The sequence below is a fragment of the Anomaloglossus baeobatrachus genome, chromosome 5, assembly GCF_048569485.1.
Source record: "Anomaloglossus baeobatrachus isolate aAnoBae1 chromosome 5, aAnoBae1.hap1, whole genome shotgun sequence".
Taxonomy (NCBI): Eukaryota; Metazoa; Chordata; class Amphibia; order Anura; family Aromobatidae; genus Anomaloglossus; species Anomaloglossus baeobatrachus.
Window position 1 is genome coordinate 436,833,529 of NC_134357.1, and position 11,592 is coordinate 436,845,120.

Sequence of the window (11,592 nt, forward strand, 5' to 3'; positions counted from 1 at the left end):
TGCATTTGATGTGGGCTCACACGCTGAGCCCGCATCTTTCCCTACACGTCGGCTCATCTGATTAGCCCTCATGTACCTCCTCCTCCTGCGGCTGTTAACTAGTTAAATCTCACGGTCAATCTCTGAAAGCGGGATTTAACGTGCTCCAGCAGGGAACACGTCATTCCCTGCACCATCAGCGGTCCCATGACGTGATCGCGGGGCACCGATGGGTTGCGATGACAGCCGGGGATCAGCTGGTGACCCCTGTGTCTGTTTTGAAGAAACTTCTTGTGAACGTTGGCTGCGAGCAACATTCATAGGAGACTGTGATTTCTGCTGTACAGAGCGTGGCTGATGCTGATTCTTCTCTACAGGACAAGTGATCGGACAATTGCAGCTTCAAGCCCCCTAACAGGACTATTAAATACAGTATAAAGTAAGAAAAAAGTTTTTTAAAAAATATGAAAAAAATAAAAAAATCCAGATCCTTTTGCTCGATTAAAACAAAACAAAAAAATACACATATTTGGTATCACTGCATTCAGAAATGTGCAATCTATCAAGATATAAAATAAATTAATCTGATCGGTGATCAGCGTAACAGAAAAAAGAAATCCAAATGCCAAAATTATGTTTTTATGGCCACCGCTACATTATAAAAAAATGCAATAAGAGGCAATCAAAACATCACATGTGCCCAAAAATGGTATCCCGAAAAATGAGAATGCTACGGATCTCGGAAAATGGCACCAGAAGGGACTATTTTTTTTCTACAAACATCTGATTTTTTTTTACCAATTAAATAAAAGAGAAATGTTGGATATGTTGGAATCTATTATATAGTAAATGCACCCCCATAGTCCTTCATATATTATATTGCACCTCCATAGTCCTCCATATATTATAGTGCACCCCTATAGTCCTCCATATATTATAGTGCACCCCCATAGTCCTCCATATAGTATAATGCACCCAATAGTCCTCCATATATTATAATGCACCCAATAGGCCTCCATATATCATAATACTCCCCCCATAGTCCTCCATATATTATACTGCACCCCCTATAGTCCTCCATATATTATAATGTACCCCCCATAGTCCTCCATATATTATAATGCACTCAATAGGCCTCCATATATGATAATACTCCCCCCATAGTCCTCCATATATTATACTGCACTCCCTATAGTCCTCCATATATTATAATGCACCTCCCATTGTCTTTCATATATTATAATGCACCTCTATAGTTCTGCATATATTATAAGGCACCTCCATAGTCATCCATATAGTACAATGCACCCCCTTAGTCCTCCATATATTATACTGCACCCCATAGTCCTCCATATATTATAATGAACCCAATAGTACTCCATATATTATAATGCACCCCATAGTCCTCCATATATTAATATAATTCACCCCCTATAGTCCTCCATATATTATAATGCACCCCATAGTCCTCCATATTTTATAATGCACTCCCCATAGTCCTCTATATATTATAACGCTCCCCCCATAGTCCTCCATATATTACAATGCACCCCCCATTGTCCTCCATATATTTTACTGTACCCCATAGTCCTCCATATATTATAATGCACCCGATAGTCCTCCATACATTTTAATGCACCCAATAGTCCTCCTTATATTATAATGAACCCCCCATAGTGATCCATATATTATACTGTACACCATAGTCCTCCATATAATATAATACACCCCCTATAGTCCTCCATATATTATACTAGCTGTACTCCCCGGCTTCGCCCGGGTTAATAACTGTTGTTAACAAAATAGAATGTATTAACAAAAATGTATTCTGCACACAAAAAACACAAAACAAATAGATAGAAATGTAATTATTAAAAGGCAAAAACTAAGCTAATAGAAGCATTTCACAACATATATTTCAACACCACAGATATTCCACACAGATTTAACTAATATGGCCAAGTAATGTGCTCCGTCTGTCTCTTTCCAGGTCTGTCTCTTTCCAGGTCTGTCTCTTTCCCAGTCTGTCTCTTTCCACATCTGCCTGTTTCTCTCTGTCTCTTTTTTGTCTGTCTCTATCTCTCTGTTTCTTTCCCCATCTGTCTCTTTCTACGTCTGTCTCTTTCCAAGGTCTGTCTCTGTCTGTCTCTTTCACCGTCTGTCTCTGTCTGTCTCTTTCACGGTCTGTCTCTGTCTGTCTCTTTCACGGTCTGTCTCTCTGTCTGTCTCTTTCCCTGTCTGTCTCTCTGTCTGTCTCTCTCTGTCTCTCTCTATCTCTCTCTATCCGTTTCCCCACCGACATCTTATTACCTCACATATAAGCTTCTTATACTATGAATGTCCTTTGTTCCTATAGCAACCAATCACAGCTCCTACTAATAACTTGTAGTTCCAGGCTCCATTTACTTTAATGGAGCCATGTTTTTTGGAGAGTAACTGTAAAGCGCGGGGTTACATTTTCCTGTCAAAACATAGTCTACGACGTTCCCTGGGTTACTTCAGGTGTCTTTGCAAAATTTTGTGATTGTAAACGCGACGGTGCAGATTCACTTTTAGTTTCACTTTTTCCCCATTATGTACATAGGGGCAAAATTGATTTTTAAATTGGAAAACGCGGGGTTAAAATTTCGCCTCACAACATAGCCTATGATGCTCTTGGGGTCCAGACGTGTAAGTGTGCAAAGTTTTGTGGCTGTAGCTGCGTCGGTGCAGATGCCAATCCCGGACATAAACACACACATATATACACACATTCAGCTTTATATATTAGATTGCACCCCATAGTCCTCCATATATTATAACGCTCCCCACATAGTCCATATATTATAATGCACCATATATTATAATGCACCCCCATAGTCTTTCATATATTATAATGCACCCCTATATTCCTCTATACAGTGGAACCTCGCTTAACGAGTAACCCACTTAACGAGAATTTCGCTTAACAAGCAAAGCTTTCTGTAAATTTGTAACTCGATTTACGAGAAAGCTTTGCTGTACGAGCGAAATCCTCACCGCACACACTTCTGGTTCCGTACATCCACCGCACGCTAACCCGCACTTGCAGTCCACACAAACACACACATGTACGCACAAACACACACGCACGCACGCACATACAGTATTATGCTCACCTCACCTTCCGATACATCGCCGGCCTCATGGTTCTTGTAGTTCCCGGGTACATCGTGACATCCTGGCGGCGAACTACATGACCCAGGAGACCCGTGATGGAAAGGAAGGTAAGGTGAGCATATATTATAATATAATATAGTGTACCTTCCATTTCATTGCCGGCCTCCTGAGTCCTGTAGTTCGCCGCTCCACTCCAGGCTGTGTATCGGCATCCATAGCAACGAAGCAGGAACTTTCTGTTAGACGCTACTCAAATGCAGCGCGCTGGCCAATCAGAGGCAAGCGGCTCTGCCTTTAACGTCAGGGCTCTGGCCGCGGAAGTTCCTCCTTCGTCGTTATGGTAACCCGATACACAGCCCGGCCCCGTACCAGAGAACAGCAAATCCCAGGAGACCGGCGATGCAACGGAAGGTAAGGTGAGCATATAATATGTGCGTGTGCGTGCGTGCTTGTGTGTTTGTGTGAGTTTGTGTGTGTTTGTACGTTTGTGTGTTTTTGTGCATGTGTGGAATGACAGAATAGGGGACCAGGATGGGACATTTAACACATTGTGGAACGAATCGTCTGCATTACAATGATTTCCTATGGGAAATCTTGCTTTGCTGAACAAGTAACTTGGTTAGCAAGCACACTCCCAGAACGGATTGTTCTCGTTAAGCAAGGTTCCACTGTATATTATACTGCACCTCCATAGTCTTCCATATAGTATAATGTACCCCCATAGTCCTCCATATATTATAATGCACTCCCGATAGTCCTCCATATATTATAACGCTCCCCCCATAGTCCTCCATATATTACAATGCACCCCCCTTAGTCCTCCATATATTTTACTGTACCCCATAGTCCTCCATGTATTATAATGCACCCGATAGCCCTCCATACATTTTAATCCACCCAATAGTCCTCCGTATATTATAATCCACCCCCCATAGTGATCCATATTATACTGTACACCATAGTCCTCCATATATTATAATACACCCCCTATAGTCTTCCATATTATAATGCACTCCCTATAGTCCTCCATATATTATAACGCTCCCCATAGTCCTCCATATATTATAACGCTCCCCATAGTCCTCCATATATTATAATGCACTCCCCATAGTCCTCCATATATTATAGCGCTCCCCATATAGTCCATATATTATAATGCAACCCTATAGTCCTCTATATATTATACTGCACCTCCATAGTCTTCCATATAGTATAATGTACCCCCATAGTGCTCCATATATTATAATGCACCCCACAAATATTATAATGTACCCCCATAGTCCTCCATGTAGCATAATGTACCCAAATAGTCATCCCCCATTGTATTCATTGATTTAAATAACAAAAAAAAAAAACAACTTTAAATAAATTTGACACAATAATCAATCCCGGTGATCCAGTTATGGAACTATAGTATAGGAGACATACACCATCTTGGATGTAGTACTTGTCTACAACAGGTAAATATTATATTAGTATTAGCTAGTTATTATGACATCATAGACAACAAATGACATCACAATGGGTATAGAATGTACAAAGTTCTACACCGGAGCCATCTTGTGCCACTAGGACCTGACAGCCAGAAGGGGATGAGTGCAGGTAGGTGACCCTTTACTTATAGGGGGATGGCAGCTAAAACCTTCTGTAATCAGCTGTTATTGCTGTGGGAAGTAGCGGCCCCTACAGGACACATGCGGTATTACGGCCCCTATAATAGGAAGGTGACTATGTAATACAGGTTTATGGGCTCTTCCAGAACATGAACTGCTAATTACACTGACTCCCCACTATGGAGCCCACCCTCTATGACATCCATGTGTAAGTACATATGTAAAGATACACATATCAATATATTGTGAGGTAGCGACCACCAATGTGGTAAATGGTCGCTATGTGTCGCAATGGAGAAGGTCCCTGCGATATTAAAGTGAAGTTGCTATGGGACTTGTAGTTCCACAAAGCCTTGGTTCTGCATATAAGGGTCAGGTTCTCTTTAACAATGCGAGGATGCTGTGCAGGTCTGGAAAACACAAACCTCCACCTGTGGGTGTGTCCAGTCTGATTTAGGAGACTGTCAGTGTGTGTATGAGCAGCCCTGCACGAGGAGCAGCCTCCGGCAGGTAAAGAGTCTGCTATTCTCAGAGAGGTTGGAGCCTCTGGAAGGAACCTGCCCAAGGAAGCGTAGGTTGCCTTCAACCTTCTGGAACCGAGTGTGTGGAGGCTGAGGGAGCTCCACTCTGACACTCGTGTCCAAACCTGTGTGGGCGGTCCACTACAGAGACTGACCAGAAATCCGTGTCTCCTGGGGAGACAGCCATACCTTCACTATGGACATTTAAATGGACTTGAAGCCCACGGTATGTGAAGGTGTTTTGTTTACCTTTTCCTTTAAGCCAGGAGAGGCTTCATTGTGTTTTGGAAGGGCAGTTTATGTTACTAATAAACTGCTGCATTTTTGAGAGAGACTGTGTTGCCTGTGTATGCCTAAGCTACCCTGCATCGCTGCAAGCGAGTAAAACCCCCGGGTTGCGGTAAGCAACGTTCACATATGGTGTCTCGAATGCGGGCATGCGGTCTGGTTGCTAGGGGCTACGCAGCCTGGTTGCTAAGGGCAACTGCCTAGGACGTATTGCTGTGGATCGGCGGGTCCACGAAAATCGTGTCGGCGCACTCAAGCAGCTGGCGGTGGATCGGCGGGTCCACGAAAATTTTGTCTGCGCACTCAAGCAGCTGGCGGTGGATCGGCGGGTCCACGAACAGGGACAGCGTGCTCCAGCTGCTGGCGGTGAATCAGTGGGTCTGCAGGGTTCTGTGCTGCAGTGGCGAGAGACCAGTGACTGGAGGTTCCAGGCCAACCCGGAATTGCGGGGCCCTGTTTGGTGAGCAGTGATACACCACAGGCTGGAGATCCTGGTTGTACGGGCGGTACAACCTGGAAAGGTTAGTGGTTCTCTAACCCCCTCCCCCCTCTTTAGACCACCGGGTATTACCCATTGGAGCGCCCCTGCTGTTTGTTTTCTTGTTTCAGCATGGAGGGTGCACAAATGGATGCTATGGAGGAGCTGTACCAGTTCCTTGTGCGTGGACAGCAGGAGCCGTCAGTGCGGACCGATGTGGCAGCAGTGGACCAGTTGATAAACTCCCTTCTGGGGCCAGTACGAACACAGGGTGCCCAGCAAGATAAAGGGGAACTGTGTGAACTGGGGTCTAAAGACACTGCAAGGAAGCCACAGAAACCCCAAAAGGGGGTGGAATCCCATGAAGGGGTGGTTGCCCAAAAGGGGATGGAGCATCCCATAGACAAGGGTGCAGTGGCGCAGATGGACAGTAGTCAAGCACAAAGGTGTTCATGCTGCAAGTGTCCTGTCTGCAGTATAGACCACCCATCTGACGAGAAGCCACGTCTGTGTACCGTGGAAGTGGATGGGGAATCTGTAACTGGACTTGTAGACTCAAGGAGTTTGGTGACCCTGGTGAGGGCCACATCTGATGTCTACCTGATTCCTGGAAAGAAGTTCCACGCCAACTGCACCCACAATAATGATAAAGAATACCCAATGTCCAGCGTGGTCATTAAGACGGACAGGGACATTGGTTCTCATGATGTTGGTGTAGTTTCAGATTTACAGCACCCAATTATTATAGGTTGGGACTCTAAATTATTTGTAGACTTGTGGAAGCAGGGGGAAGTGTCCGGGTGCTTTTGTAAGAGCCGTAACAGTCCAAAGGAAGCTCCACCACAGCGGGAGGTTAAAAAGAGTCCTTGTGGGGTGGCTGTGTGTGGTAAGGTGAAGATAGCACCCCCTAAAGGTGACTGTCCTAAGTTAGTGGGGAGCAAAGAAAAAGGTGGACATGCCCAACTTAGTGACATGATGGGTAAGAAAATAAATGACAATTTGACCGTTAGTGACGGAGGAGCTCCAGAAAAGGGACCCAACACCTGGTTAGGTGGGAACATGTTAGTCCAGAACACAAGGGCGAGTGACGATGACTCAAGTAAAGATACTGACTCTACTAAAGTGACAAACGAGTACAGTGACGTACTGATGAGCAAACAGGGGAAAACCTCCTCCCGTCGCCGGAGGCGCAACAGGCGTAGAGAGGCGGAGCGAGCTACATCCTCCGAAAATATGGTCCAGGTAGAGACAGTGTCATGTATTTCTGCCAAAAGGGTGGATTCCCTTCCAGAATCTGAGTGTGCAGAGAAGGTTGAGAAAGGCACGTTGCCAATAGCAACCGCTAATGTAGAGTTGGACAGCAAAATCATGCAAAAGAAAGATGAGTCTGAGCTGGAACTGACATATTGTAACGGCAGAAATCAGCAGGGTGAAAGTGCAGAAAAGGAGCCGACCAAAACAGTAGTGGTGATGTCCCCTATGATTTCCTGGTGTGAGGCTGATGGTCTGTTGAGTGAAAACACTATAGGAGAAGAAATCCTGGAGGCTGTTGGTGGAGGAAAAATCCACAAAGGTCATGGTGAGCAGACCAGTGATCCACCCAGTGCTGGGGTGAATAATCGTGCAAACGGCACAAAAGCTGTTGTAGACCCCAGAGAATTTGAGGTTGAAGGTATGGAGTGCAAGAAAGCCTCTGAAGTTGCAGAGAATCAAGAGGAAATTGAGGGAGATTCTGCAGAGTCCCAAGAGATGGCTGAAGCTGCAGAAATTGAGAGAACCCTTAAAGTAGGGAAATCTAGCCCAGAAGTCCCATCAGCAGCTGAGAGCTTAACTGAACTTACTGGTAAGACCAAGATGGAGGCCATAAAGATGGACTTGGTACAGAAGATTGAGCATCTTGAGGCCAAAGATGAGGAAAAATTCAAAGGCTCTGAGGCTATGGAAAAACCTGAGGAGAATGCAACTCCAAAGGTGGAGCCTGTGATAAGAAAAGAGGATGGATGTGGAAGACCCAAGGAACGGTCCGATGGCCTTACAGGTAAAGAAATTCGGCCAGTCTTTACGTGCATGGTAGAAGTCCCTGCAGACTTGAGAAAAGCCTGTGCCAGTGAGGCGGTACATGAAAAATTCAAGACGGCTGTAGGAGCCTATAAAGTGTACTTTGCCCCAGAGTCTTGTCGGTTGGTGGTGTGCTCTGTAAGTGATGTCACAAAGAAATGGGTGGCTATCCTGAGTGGCATGCACCTACAGTGTCTTCGCACGAAGTGGCTCATCTCTACAAAGATGGAAGAAGACACCAGACGATTGGAGCATATGAAGCGGCTCACCTCAGAGTTTCAGGAAGTGGTGGTTGTGAAGAAACCATTAATTGGGCTTGCAATAAGAGCGCTGAGACGTAACATTCAGCAAGCCAGGAAGGTTCCAGGTATTACAGCTATTGAAGTGGAAAAAACCAGTGGAACATTCCGAATCTATGGGAAAACTGCAGGAGCAGTCAAGACAGCTAGAAGGTTGTTGGAGTTTGTGGAAGAGGTCACACAAGTACCCAGAGAACTGGTTAAGAAGCTGATTGGAAGAAATGGAAGAGTCATGCAGGAGATGGTTGATAAGTCCGGTGTGACGAGAGTAAGAATTGATATTCATAATGAAGCCAAGATACTCTGTGAAGTCGGTATGGTTCCATGTGTCATTGTGGGAACAAAGGAGTGTGTCAGAAATGTACGAGTCCTACTAGAGTACCACCTGGGTTACCTAGAAGAACTGAGGCAGTTGACCCTAAAAAGGCAGAATATTGCAGAACAACTCCATCAAGTTGGTATGAGGTTGAGACCGCTTTCAGGCTGGGGCCAGGAAAAGGGTTGCCCACCTGATAAAGGTGTTGCTTCAGTTGGCACAGAAAGTAGGTCCTACAATGAAAGGAACCAAGGTCATGGAAGACCTAACTACACTTTGGGCTATAGCATAGACTCTGAATGGTCCAAGCCCTCTACTCTAAACTCCAAAGGAATGGATGAAGGGAGTGATGTATCTACAGCGAAGGATGGTCTTGAGAAAACACGCCAACAGAGCGATGACGACCGAAGACGCAATGGAAGAACAAGCCATAGTAAATCTGCAAAAAGAGAATGCAGACGGTCTAGATATAGCAGATCATCTATCAGCTCAGTGCTGAAGTGCCCAGACAGTAGCCCTTCTAGTGGATTAGATAGCTCAGAGTCGGACCAGACAGTAGTTTCGACTGGAAGAGAGTTTCGCTACTACACTAGCCATTGGAGACAGTCATGGAGAGATAGGTCTGACCGGGGGGCGTATCTGAGAAGGGGGTTGACTGAGACGAGTCGGGTGACAATGACCGACTTTATGTCAGGAGCTGAAGCTCAAGTTTGTCAAAAAGGGCCCTCTCAACTGGTAGGGCAAGGTGACACTGATGCCCTGTCTCGGGGCCCCTTTGGGTGTCAAGTGTTCAACCCTACGAGTTTGAACAGAGGGGGGGGATATGTGAGGTAGCGACCACCAATGTGGTAAATGGTCGCTATGTGTCGCAATGGAGAAGGTCCCTGCGATATTAAAGTGAAGTTGCTATGGGACTTGTAGTTCCACAAAGCCTTGGTTCTGCATATAAGGGTCAGGTTCTCTTTAACAATGCGAGGATGCTGTGCAGGTCTGGAAAACACAAACCTCCACCTGTGGGTGTGTCCAGTCTGATTTAGGAGACTGTCAGTGTGTGTATGAGCAGCCCTGCACGAGGAGCAGCCTCCGGCAGGTAAAGAGTCTGCTATTCTCAGAGAGGTTGGAGCCTCTGGAAGGAACCTGCCCAAGGAAGCGTAGGTTGCCTTCAACCTTCTGGAACCGAGTGTGTGGAGGCTGAGGGAGCTCCACTCTGACACTCGTGTCCAAACCTGTGTGGGCGGTCCACTACAGAGACTGACCAGAAATCCGTGTCTCCTGGGGAGACAGCCATACCTTCACTATGGACATTTAAATGGACTTGAAGCCCACGGTATGTGAAGGTGTTTTGTTTACCTTTTCCTTTAAGCCAGGAGAGGCTTCATTGTGTTTTGGAAGGGCAGTTTATGTTACTAATAAACTGCTGCATTTTTGAGAGAGACTGTGTTGCCTGTGTATGCCTAAGCTACCCTGCATCGCTGCAAGCGAGTAAAACCCCCGGGTTGCGGTAAGCAACGTTCACAATATACACACAGATATAATACACAGGTGTGGACAAGTCCACGTGGCTCCATTTTTGGGTTGTTTTGCCATTTTATGTGGACAAATTATAGCATTTTGCAACTGAAATCGAGCTGCAAATGCTATTACTCTGCTTTGAGCTCTGTTGTTCCTGTTGAATCAGTGGATGACCTGGGAGTTGTCATTTACTATGGTCAGGAGCGTAATTTGAGTTTTCCTTTAGTACATAGGGAACTAGATAATATGGATTAAAATAGAAGGGTCCCTTTAAATGTGAGTCTCATTATTTTAAAATGAGGCAGGGATTTTACCTATTCATTAAATTAACTCTTCCTTGATGTTGTAAACTTGATCCATAACAGCAGTGACCGTTCTGATGACATCACAGGTCACATGACATCACTAACATTCCGTGACATCACAATTACAATAGAATGCACAAAGTTCTAAACCAGATGCTTTTTGTGTTTTTAGACCCTGACGGCATGAAGGTGACAAGTCCAGATAAGTATCTCTTCTCTCAGTTTCGGGCCCTGTTCACACAGTACATAGCTGGGGGGGAAATTCTAAATTCATTCATGAATTTGGCCGGACTAGTTGGGCAGCTGGAGACCAGCAGGGCCGACCTGGTTGAGCAGCTGCGACCCAGCAGGGCTGACCTAGTTGAGCAGCTGGGACCCAGCAGGGCCGACCGGGTTCGCCAGCTGGGACCCAGCAGGGCCGACCGGGTTGGGCAGCTGGGACCCAGCAGGGCCGACCTGGTTGGGCAGCTAGGACCCAGCAGAGCCGACATGGTTGGGCAGCTGGGACCCAACAGGGCAGACCTGGTTGGGCAGCTGGGACCCAGCAGGGCCGACCAGGTTGGGCAGCCTGGACCCAGCAGGGCCGACCGGGTTGGGCAACTGGGACCCAGCAGGCCCGACCTGGTTGGGCACCTGGGACCCAGCAGGGCCGACCTGTTTGGGCAGCTGGGACCAAGCAAGGCCGACCTGGTGGGGCAGCTGGGACTCAGCAGGGCCGAGCTGGTTGGGCCGTTGGGACCCAACAGGGCTGACCTGGTTGAGCAGCTGGGACCCAGCAGGGCCGACCTGGTTGAGCAGCTGGGACCCAGCAGGGCAGACCTGGTTGAGCAGCCTGGACCCAACTCAGCAGGCCAACCAGATTGGGCAGCTGGCACCCAGCAGGGCCGACCTGGTTGGGCAGCTGGGACCCAACCCAGCAGGGCCGACCGGGTTGGGCAGCTGGGACCCAGCAGGGCTGACCTGGTTAGGCAGCTGGGACCAGGCAGGGCCAACCTGCTTAGGCAGCTGGGACCAAGCAGGGCCGACTTGGATGGGCAGCTGGGACCCAGCAGGGCCGACCAGGTTGGGCAGCTGGGACCCAGCAA

General features: G+C 46.9%; 1 pseudogene; it reads left to right on the forward strand.

The window, feature by feature from the left end:
* Window positions 1-6,992: 6,992 nt before the first annotated feature.
* Window positions 6,993-10,694, forward strand: LOC142312787 (RNA-binding protein FXR1 pseudogene; annotated as a pseudogene).
* Window positions 10,695-11,592: the final 898 nt, after the last annotated feature.